The sequence below is a fragment of the Bufo bufo genome, chromosome 1, assembly GCF_905171765.1.
Source record: "Bufo bufo chromosome 1, aBufBuf1.1, whole genome shotgun sequence".
Taxonomy (NCBI): domain Eukaryota; kingdom Metazoa; phylum Chordata; class Amphibia; order Anura; family Bufonidae; genus Bufo; species Bufo bufo.
Window position 1 is genome coordinate 164,866,779 of NC_053389.1, and position 12,469 is coordinate 164,879,247.

Consider the following 12,469-nt stretch of genomic DNA (forward strand, 5'->3'; position numbering starts at 1 on the left):
GAAACGCCTGCTGGGGTCCAGAAGCAACGAAACATAGGGTGCGGACCCAAGCAAACTGAGCACTCGTGCTTATATTTACAAGAATTTAACCACTTACAGGCCGACTCATTGAAGGCAAAACATTGTCCCTTCTTCATAACATTCTGAGACCGATTGAACTGCTGCTTAATCCCTCAGTCAGATATCTGAGGAAGCATTAAACTTAAATACAAACCTACATCCTTAGTGCCCCATTTTAAAGAAGGATGCACAGCTAATTTGTGCCTAAATGTTTCGTCATACTGAAACCAAGACAAACCACCAAAATTACGGTAGGCCTCAAGTATGGTATCAATATTTTGAAACAAGCCTGAGGATACTTAGCCCCCAAAATAGATGCATAAATACAGAACGACTGAAGCCAATTAATAAATGATCTTGGAACAGTCCATTTTCTATCCTCCTCTGATTTTTCATTAGCCCTTTTGTCTATTTTAAATGCCTCTTTTGCCGATGGGAGCAATGAAAGAATGTACTCCCTATGCCAAATTTTTTCTTAAACTGAATTGGGCAGGTGAAACCCGACAGGAGATATCTCACATAACATTGCTTCCTTTAAACAAGATTCTGATACCCCCACCGCATTGGCCAAAACTGGCCCACCCCCATCAGCGGCGACAACTGTTGCCAATGAGGGATGGTCAGTCCAGATCGCAGCCGGTGAAGGTACCACCGCATTTACACTACAAGCCGATCCTTTGGCCAAGTCAGAAAAAACCTTGGCCAAACCCTGCAAAAAGAAAGCACCAGCATTATCATTAAATACAGTGTTGGTAGGCAGCAATGCTTGCCCACATGAGTTCTCACCCAGATTCTGCTCTGTCAGGTCTTCAGCAGGCAGCCTAGCTATCCCCTCAACAACAGGCTGCGAGACAGCCTGCCTGGAAGGGGACTGCTGGCGCCCACCTAATCCACTGCTCTGGAAGAGTGGACCGTCGCCTCTTGACGACGCGGTCCACGCTGATGCCTCACTTTCGGGTTTGCGCCAACTGCGCTTTCTCCGCAGCGCTCCGGCCTCCGATGACGTCCACTGTGTCACTCCTCCCCTTGGGTCACACCGCTTGTTTCCTCCGCTGCCGCTTGAGATGAAGACCCCGCCTCCAGAGACTCCGGCGCTGCTTCAGCCAGGCATCTGCGCAGCCACTCCTCACCACCGCAAGTATTAGTTCTTTCAAGAAGATGGCTGAGCAGTAGGGATCGACCGATTATCGGTTTGGCCGATATTATCGGCCGATATTGAGGATTTTGAACGTTATCAGTATCGGCATCTATTTTGCCGATATACCGATAACGTATGGGGAACACAGAACGCGCTGCTCTCAGCGCGTTCTGTGTTCCCTCCGCAGCACAGGGGAGAAGGAAGCAGTGTCTCCTCCCCCTGTGATGTTGCTGCCGCTGCCTCCAATGATAGGACGGAAGACAAGAGGAGGGGAGGGGCTGTGGCCGCTGCGCCACCAAGGAAGATGAGTCTTTCATTAATTCAAATACAGGAGGCGGGAGCTGGCTGCAGAATCACATAGCCTGCTCCCGGCCTCTATGAATGGCAGCTGCGGTCCGCGGTAGTTAACCTCTTAGGTGCCGCGGATCGCAGCTACCGCTCATAGAGGTCGGGAGCCGGCTATGTGATTCTGCAGCCAGCTCCCGCCTCCTGTATGTGAAAGAGAGGTATCTTCATTGGTGCGCAGTGCGCCCCCCCCCCTCAAGCAGTGCGCCCCCCACCCCAATAGTAAAAACATTGGTGGCGCAGTGCGCCCACCCCTCAAGCCCCCTAGTATTAGTCATTGGTGGCGCAGTGCGCCCCCCACCCCCATCCCAATAGTAAAAACATTGGTGGCGCAGTGCGCCCCCCCCCCCCAGTTCTAATCATTGGTGGCAGTGGCCACAGGATCCCCTCTCCCCTGCTCCTCCGATCGGAGCCCCAGCAGTGTAAGCCAGGGGCTCCGATCGGTTACCATGGCAGCCAGGACGCTATTGAAGCCCTGGCTGCCATAGTCAGCTCCATGCTGCTGTGTGCACAGAGCACAGGGCAGCAGGGAGAGTGCGAGATCCTATTCACTCTGATAGAGATCTATCAGGGTGAATAGGACAAGGGTTCTAGTCCCTAAGGGGGCTAAAAGTTAGTAAAAAAAAAAAAAACACAAAAATATTAAGTATAAATGAAAAAGATTTACAAAAAAAATAAAATAATAATACACGTTAACAATAAACATTAATTTTCTGCAGATTTGTGTAGGAATTTTTTTTTTTTCCTCAAAAATAAAAATACCCAGAATATCGGTATAAATTATCGGCTATCGGCCTGAAAGTTGACAAATTATCGGTATCGGTATCGGCCCTAAAAAATCAATATCGGTCGATCCCTACTGAGCAGATCCTCCATGGCTCTCCGCTTCTTCGCCGACGCTGTAGACTTGCTGGCCGTCCTTAGGATGTTGCCCCTGTTGTCACTCAATTGCCGGCAATATATTCTTCCTTCAGGCTCCGCTCTCCATCGCTTCAGCCAAGCCGCCGGCCAGTCTTCTTCTGGACTCCTCACAGCTTCTTCCGCTGCTGCTGCTTTACCCTCAGAGGATGACACGTTCTTCCTTCTTCTTTCTTCAGCCGATGACAGCGATCCAGATGGTGAGTGGCCACCATAAATACTCCAAATTCCCGCCGAAACTTGCCCTTGGCCAAGCCATAGTCCGGTTAAAAATAGCCCTCTGCCCAGCAACTGGCCAGCAACACCTTGGGCCAATCACCTCCTGTTGCCGACTAACATTTAGATTACCTGAGGAGAAATAAAAAGGAGGGAAAAAAGGAGGGGAGGGGGGGGGAGAAGGGAGCCACAAACACATCACCGTGACTCAATGACACCATGAGGGGCAAATGCCAACATTTTGCCCATGCCCTTGTCATGATATTCTACTTGTGTTCTTGGGATTCTTCTCATCTTCTACATCATTAACCCTTTCAGCCCCAGAGGGTTTTTCATTTTTGTTTTTTACTCTCTGCCTTTCTGGAGCAATTACTTTTTTATTTTTTTGTTTACATAGCTGTATGAGGGCTTGTTTTTTTCGGGACAAGTTTCACTTTCTAATTCCACCATTAAATATTGCATACGACCTGGAGAACAGGTCTAGAAGAGGGAACTTGCGCATAAAGGGCTTACCTGAATCCTTCCAAGACCTCCCAGGTACAATTGGCGCGCTGTTTAGCACCTTGCTCCCACAGGCTCCATTGTCTCAACTAAAGATGGACAGAATCCATAGAGCCCTGGGGAGGCCGCGCATCCCTGATACTCCTAGGGATGTAGTCCTTAAGTTACATTACCCTGAGATGAGAGACTTGATCCTCAACGCCGCACGAAATTTGAAGGCCATGCCGGACCTTCCGCCTGTGGTACACATTTACGCGGACCTGGCCCCCACGACGCTCCGGAAGCGTAGGGAGATGAAGCTGGTGACTCAGGCACTACAGCAAGCTCAGGTACGCTACAGATGGGGATTCCCCTTCGCCCTATCGTTCCAGCTTAATTCGCGCCAGTATACGGTTCATACACCTGCTGAGGGGATTGAAAAGCTGAGGCAAGCCGGCTTAAAGGTGGACTGCTTGGAGAAATCTGTTGCGCCTCCTAGGCCTCAGCGCCCTGCCAGAGTTTGGTCCCAGGTACCAACTAACTCCAAGTCCCCAGGACACTGAAAACACAGTCCAGCTTTGCTCATTCACAGAAGGTGATATTCTGAATAGTCTTCTAAAGAACCTCCAGGAATGTTTATCCTTGATTTCCTGACTGCAGTTGGATGTTTGGGCTGGTCGCATGTGACTTTCGGTGGGGGTACAGTTCAGGACTCTTGCTAGGAATACAGTGAATCGGACATCATTGTTGCCCTTCATTTACGGGTTACAAACTGTGGTTTCAGGGATGATTATTGCATCCTTGATTTCCACACTAGACCCACTAATTATTGCGGGCTATGTTAGGCCCAGCCAGTTATGCTATCTAACAGTATTGTTGGATTTGTTTATATTTTTCAGTTTTTTCGTCTATATGGAGATCTATGTTTTTACCACTACCTATGCTAGGCGGCCCAGACATACTGCCGTACTAAGCTTTACCCTATATTGTTGGGATAATGTGTAAGATATTGTCACATAATGTGCGTGGCCTGAACTCACCAGGCAAACGTAAAACAGCATTCACATCTTACGTTAGACATGACCCAGATGTAATATGCATTCAGGAGTCACATTTCACACCCTCCTCTCACCCCAAATATTTCCATCCCAGATATTCCAGATTCTTCTCCTCCACCTTCCGCACTAAATCCAGGGGGGTCATTACTCTTCTACGGAACTCATTTCCATTTCAGGTTACCGACCAAATCACTGACCAAGAGGGACGTTATGTTATATTAATAGGGGAACATAAAGGGAAGGTTTTGTGCATAGTGAACATATATGCCCCAACTGAGGACCCAATTGTGTTTTTTAATTACATGTATCAGAAGCTTGAGACATTGCGATATGATGAGATAGCTTGGGCAGGTGACTTCAATTTTGTAATGAACCCTTTGCTAGACCGTTCCTCACAGCCTAATACACCGCGTTCAGACGCCTTGGGACATCAAATTTCGAGGGTTATGAGGTCACTTTCTCTAGCTGATTCTTGGAGGGAATATAATGGTACTCAGAGGGGCTACACCTACTACTCCCCAGCCCACGGCCTATACACACGCATTGACAGGATTTTAGTCTCCACATCCCTTTTACCACATCTTGCATATTGCAGACATCAAATTGCACCTTGGTCGGACCATGACATGGTCATTGCGGATATTACTCCAACTACACCCACTAGCCGACTATTTACTTGGAGGCTTAACGAGTCATTATTGACCAGACCTATAATTCGTGACCGACTTCAGGATGAATTAAAACAATTCTTTCTAGACAACTCTGACCCAGATGTAGATCCTGTGGTAGTATGGCTCTCTCACAAGGCCTTCATGAGAGGTCAAATTATCAAAGAGGCTTCACGTCTCAAAAAAGAGAGACATGCTGCTCTACTGGATCTTGAATCTAAACTTAGCAGATTGGTCAAAGCTCACCAGAGATCACCCTCATTATACCTCCTTAAGGAGATTAAAACTGCCAAGCTTCAAATTAACATGATTCTCTCGAATCAAACAGAAAAAGCACTGCGTTGGACTGCGTCCTATTACTATAAATATGCTAACAAACCCGATAAGATGCTAGCTCGTCAGCTTAAAGCGAAACAAAAAATTAATCAGGTGTTCCAGATTCGAACTAACGCAGGCCAAGTTACCTCAAATCCCGAAACCATATACCAGACCTTCCATACATTCTACCAAAAGCTTTATTCTAAAGTGTCAGGTAATCAGGAACAAGTACATAACAGTTTTATGGACTCTATAAGATTGCCGCAAGCCTCTCATGAAGCGGTGTGTGACCTGGGTAAAGCTATTATGAGTGAAGAGGTAGAGTATTCCATTAAAACATTAAAATTAGGCAAAGCCCCAGGTCCAGATGGCCTGACAGCCCTGTACTATAAAAAATGTACCCCCTTGTTAACCCCTCATATCACTAAATTTTGTAATCACATAATGCAAGGCAATACCCCCCACTCTGACTTCCTAGAGGCCAACATAACCGTCATCCCAAAACCCAAAAAGGATCATTTATCCACTTCCAACTATAGACCAATCTCGCTATTGAACCTGGATACGAAAATCCTCACATCCATTTTGGCGCGTCGGCTAAACATGCTACTTCCCACCCTTATTGGCAAGGATCAAGTAGGGTTCATCCCGGGTAGGGAAGCTCCGGACAACATACGTAAAATTCTGAATCTGATCCAAGTTGCAAATGCTAAAAACACACCGTTAGCTGTCCTAGCTCTCGACATAGAGAAAGCTTTTGACTCTGTTACATGGGATTATCTGCATCAGGTCCTTCAATCCATGGGTATTCAGGGTCCATTTGTACAGGCCATCAAGGCTCTCTACTCTTCTCCTGTCGCATATCTTAAGCTCCCATCCATGAACCCTACCCCCATCCACATCCTCAGGGGTACGCGTCAAGGATGTCCCCTATCTCCGGCGCTCTTTGCCTTGGCGATGGAACCATTGGCAATTGCCATCAGAAACAACATAAATATTTCAGGAGTCAAAGTTGGTGACACTGAACATAAACTAAGCTTATTCGCAGATGACCTCCTCCTTTCACTCACTAATCCCCTAATCTCCTTACCGAACCTTCTTAAATTGCTAAAGTCCTTTACAGAAATTTCTGGACTACATATTAACCATCAAAAATCTGAGCTCATGTTATGTAATACTCCCCCCACATTGCAGTCACTCTTAAGGCAAGATTTTCAGTTTCGCCATCTGCCTAATCACATCCCATACCTGGGTACAGTAGTCCCCACACACCTTCATTTGATGTATAAGCTAAACTATGCCCCCTTATACCGGGCCATCAGGGAGGATCTTAAGACCTGGAGTTCATTACCCATATCATGGATAGGTCGGATACATGTTATTAGGATGGTAGTTTTGCCCAGACTGTTATACTTATTTCGTACAATACCACTACCAGTCCCGGGTGGGCATCTCTGCGACCTGCAGAAAGATGTATTAAAGTTTATCTGGGGCAATAAACGTGCCCGCATAGCTCGGACTACCATGTGTCGACATAAAACACAAGGGGGTCTTTCTGTTCCTGATTTCATAAAATACTATAAAGCTGCTAGATTAGCCCAGCTTTTTCTGACGCATACTAAGTTGGAGACACACTCCTTATGGGTTTCAATAGAACAGTCCCTCATCTCACCTTGGTCGTGGAGAGCCCTACTATGGACGTCACTATCTTTACCTATTAGGATACGCTCCAACTCACCACTGTCCTACCAGGCTCTATTATTGTGGAGATCTGTCAGGTTTAAGCTGGCCCTACAATCGAAAATCTCTCCCCTCCTTCACCTTATAGGCAATCCTGCATTTCCCCCAGGTATGAAAGCCTCCGATTTTAGTTGGTGGACTGATAACAACTATGTGACTCTACATAGATTCTTAGTCAGAGGGAAACTCATTGCTTTGAGTGATTTTAAAGATAAATGTGCCCTCCCTAGGAGTGAATCATTCAGGGCTAATCAGATATTCTCATTCTTTCACTCTTTAAAGCTCAACAATGTGAATCTAGACTTCACCCCCTTCGAACGTTATGCTAATTTTTCTTTGTATAGGCGAGGTCTGTTGTCTAGACTATACGGAATGCTAGATCCCTCACCAGATGGGATTCGCCTCCCGTATATGGTGGAGTGGGAGAAGGATACACAGGTAGAATACCCTCTTTCAGATTGGTTCTTTCGTTCCCAAACTATAACTAAAAGTTCTTGGCAAACCACACTGGCTGAAACCTCTGTGAAAGTCCTTCATAGAACTAATTTAGTTCCTTATAGGTTACACCACATTTATCCAGAGGTTTCACCATTATGCTTTAGGGGATGTGCTGAGAACGGAACAGTCTATCATATCTGGTGGACGTGCCCCCATGTTCAGTTATTATGGTCTAAAGTATGTAGATTGCTTTCATCAGTTCTAGATTGTAACTACCAACCAAACCCCATTTATTGCCTCCTAGGAGATAAACCCCCTTGGTTGACATTTGCTAAATTTAAGCTGTCTCATTATATCTTAATGGCCGCCAGAATCCATATAGCGTACAAGTGGAAAACTAGTTTATTAAGCTATCAAGCAGTCTTAGGCTACTTTCACACTTGCGTTGTTCTTTTCCGGCATAGAGTTCCGTCACAGGGGCTCTATACCAGAAAAGAACTGATCAGGTATGTCCCCATGCATTCTGAATGGAGAGTAATCTGTTCAGTTTGCATCAGTATGTCTTCAGTTCAGTCGTTTTGACTGATCAGGCAAAAGATAAAACCGTAGCATGCTACGGTTTTATCTCCGGCTAAAAAAACTGAAGACTTGCCTGAACGCCGGATCAGGCATTTTTTCCCATAGGAATGTATTAGTGCCGGATCCGGCATTCAGAATACCGGAATGCCGGATCCGTCGTTCCGGTATGCGCATGCGCAGACTGAAAAAAAGGTGAAAAAATAAATGCCGGATCCGTTTTTGCCGGATGACACCGGAAAGACGGATCCGGCATTTCAATGCATTTTTTCGACTGATCAGGCATTTTTAAGACTGATCAGGATCCTGATCAGTCTTACTAATGCCATCAGTTAGCATACATTTTGCCTGATCCGGCAGGCAGTTCCGGCGACGGAACTGCCTGCCGGATCTCTCTGCCGCAAGTGTGAAAGTAGCCTTAGATAGAATTAATAGGATTCTGTTATATGAAAAGCTTTCAGCCATTCGTATGGATACTTTTGAGGCATTTGAAAAACTTTGGGAACCCTGGGTTTCATCCTCCTACTCCGCTAACATACAACAAAGCATATCATTATAATGATGGCAATGTTGTATAAGAATATTCTAAATATGTTGACTATATGTGTTTGTATGTCAAACGCTTTTGCACTATAAGATCTCTATTTGACGATTGATATTGTTTTTATTATTTAATTTTTTTTTTTTTTTTACATGTTATGTATACTTAAAATGTATATCACATTGCTATGTCAAGATGCTCTTACTCAATGGTACTTTACTTTTCAATAAAGCATTTGAAACGTAAATATTGCATACGATGTAGTGAGGAGCTGGAAAAAAATTCCAAATAGGGTGAAATTAAAAAAAATAAAAAAGTTCAGTTTTATGGGTTTTGTTTTTACAGCATTCACTATATGGTAAAACAGACCTGTTACTTTTATTCTCCAGGTCAGTACGATTATGGTGATACCACATATGTATAGTTTTTCTTGCATTTTAATACTGAAAAAAAGAAACTTTAATAAAAAAGATTTTTTCTTTCTATCGCCATGTTCTGTTACGTGTAAGGAGCTGTGTACGGGCTCAATATTTTGTGGGGCGATCTGTACTTTTTATTGATACCATTCTTTATTTCATTTTATGTGGGAGGTGAACCCCCAAAAAATCATGAATCAGCCATTTTGAAGTTTTTTTTCCGTTTTGCCGTATGGGGAAAATATTTTTATATTTTAATAGTATGGGCGTTTTTACATCTGGTGATAATCCACCGGGGGGAGCCGGAGCACAGCTGGGTTTTAGCCCATTCAGATTGCGTAGTCACGTTTGGCCATGGCATCTGAAGGGTTAAGAGTTTACGATAGGCATTACTGCCGGTTGCAGACTTTAGGCGTTGGCACCTGACAGCTATGGCGTCCGCTGCACGAGTGAGTGGGTGCCATGTTTGAAGGAATGGATCCTCTAAAGCAGTGGCATATATGGAGAAGTAAGGGCCCCATAGCAAGCATCAAGCCGGGCCCCCCCCCCCCACAGGACAGAAGGGTTTCCGCCTAAACTCCTATAATGACCCTTGGGCCATTTTATTTCACTGCCTCATTTGCTAAAAGTTGTTCCTTTATAGGGTGGAGTCCTGACCAAGTTTATACCTCCAGTAGAAGAGGAGATAATCCCAACTAAGGCCTCATGCACACGGCCGTGCATTGGGGACCACAATTTGCGGTCCCCAATGCACGAGCAACATCGGTGTGGCGGCCGGAATGGATCAAGACCCATTCAACTTGAATGGGTCCGTGATCCGTCCGCACCGTAAAAAAATAGAACATGTTCTATTTTTTTGCGGCGCGGACAGAAACACCATGGAAGCATTCTGTAGTGCTTCCGCGGGGTTTCGCGCCTCCATTCCGGACCGCAGATCCAGTCAAGTGAATGGGTCTGCATCCGTGATGCGGGGAGCACACGGCCAGTGCCCGCATAATGCGGACCCAATGTTTGCGGGCCACAATACGGCCACGGCCGGGCAACGGCCGTGTGCATGAGGCCTAAGACTGGGCTCCCTCTTGCCCTGGGCCCCATAGCAGTCACATGGTCTGGCATTATGGTAGTTACGCCCCTGCTCCAAAGGGATAACGTATAATAGAAAGATTTGCACCTGTTCTGTGTTTTTGACCCGCATCTGGATTTGGCTCACAATAAGGCCTCTTTCACACGGGCGTTGCGGGAAAATGTGCAGATGCGTTGCGGGAACACCCGCGATTTTTCCGCGCGAGTGCAAAACATTGTAATGCGTTTTGCACTCGCGTGAGAAAAATCGCGCATGTTTGGTACCCAAACCCGAACTTCTTCACAGAAGTTCGGGCTTGGGATCGGTGCTCTGTAAATAGTATTATTTTCCCTTATAACATGGTTATAAGGGAAAATAATAGCATTCTGAATACAGAATGCATAGTAAAACAGCGCTAATTTTTTTTAACTCACCTTAGTCCACTTGTTCGCGCCCCAGCATCTCCTTCTGGCTTCATCTGATCTCTGTACAGCAACAGGACCTGTGGTGACGTCATTCCGGTTATCACATGATACGTCACATGATCTTTTACCATGGTGATTCACCATGGTAAAAGATCATGTGACGTACCATGTGATGACTGGAGTGACGTCATCAAAGGTCTTTGACCTATAATTAATGCTCACCACAGGTCCTATTCAACAAAGGAGACACAAGGAGATGCCGGCATCGCGAACAAGTGGATTAAGGTGAGTTAAATGATTTTTAATTTTTTTTTAACCCCTCCAGCGCTGTTTTACTATGCATTCTGTATTCAGAATGCTATTATTTTCCCTTATAACCATGTTATAAGGGAAAATAATAATGATCGGGTCTCCATCCCGATCGTCTCCTAGCAACCGTGCGTGAAAATCGCACCGCATCCGCACTTGCTTGCGGATGCTTGCGATTTTCACGCAACCCCATTCATTTCTATGGGGCTTGTGTTACGTGAAAAACGCACAGAGAGGAGCATGCTGCGATTTTCACGCAACGCACAAATGATGCGTGAAAATTACCGCTCATGTGAACAGCCCCATAAAAATGAATGGGTCAGGATTCCGTGCGGATGCTGTGCGTTCACCTCCCGCAACGCATCCGCGCGGAAAACTTGCTCGTGTGAAAGGGACCTAAGGGCTCATGCACACAGCCATTGCCCGGCCATGCCTGTATTGTGGCCCGTAAACAGCGGGTCCACAATATGTGGGCACCTACCATGCGCACCCTACATCACGGATGCGGACCCATTTACTTGAATGGGTCCGCAATCTGGAAGGGCCTGTGCGGAACCCCACTGAAGCACTAGGGATTGCTTCTGTGGGGTTTCTGTCCATGCTTTTGCACCGCTAAAAAGTAGTGCATTCACTCCTTTTTTGCGGTGTGGACAGACCACAGACCCATTCAACTTGAATGGCTCTGTATCCGTCTGTGGAATGCGCACCGATGTTGCCCATGCATTGGGGACCGCAAATGCATGTGGTCCGTAGTGCTTCCATGGGGTTCCGTGCTTCCGTTCCACACAGCATCTCCGGATTTGTGGACCCATTCAAGTGAATGGGTCCGCATCCGTGATGCGGAATGCACACGTCCGGTGCCCCGTGTATTGCGGAACCGCCGTATGCGGCCCGTAATACAGCCACAGGAGCACTACGGCCGTGTGAAAGAGGCCTTATTATGTGCCAAAACTAGGTCAAAAACACAGAACAGTTGCAAATCTTTTCATTATACCTTATCTCTGTGTAGCCTCCACTCCTGGTTTTGGCTCACAAAAACTGATGGAAATAACTGATCAAATAACTGACGTGTGAACTGGGCCTTATGAAATAAAGAGTTGTTTTTATTGACAAGTGCTAAGGAATATACAGTATATTTTTTGGATCTATGGGTGTTGAAGCCGACAGTTTGTTTCCTCTGGAGCACCATCTTCATGGGCTGGACCAGGATTGGTACTGTTGGGGATTTTGTTGACCTGGAAACCTCCCTCTTTGGCCTCATGCACACAACCGTTGTTTTGGTCCGCATCCGAGCCGCAGTTTTTGTGGCTCGGATGTGGACCCATTCACTTCAATGGGGCCGCAAAAGATGCGGACAGCACTCCGTGTGCTGACCGCATCTGTTGCTCCGTTCCGTGGTCCGCCCCAAAAAATATAACAAATATAACCTGTCCTATTCTTGTCTGTTTTGCGGACAAGAACAGGCAGTTATATCATATATCAATGGCTGTCCGTGCCGTTACGCAAATTGCGGAACGCACACGGACGCCATCTGTGTTTTGCGGATCCGCAATTTGCGGACCGCAAAACACACAACGGTCCTGTGCATGAGGCCTTTCTGGCATAAAAACTTTTTCAACAACACAGAACAGGTACAAAGCTTTCCATTATACCTTATTTCTGAATAGGCTCTATTTCTGGTTTTGGCTCACAATCACTGATCAAACACTGAGGCCTCGTCCACATTTCCGCGTCAGAGACACGTACATGTCCGTGAACAA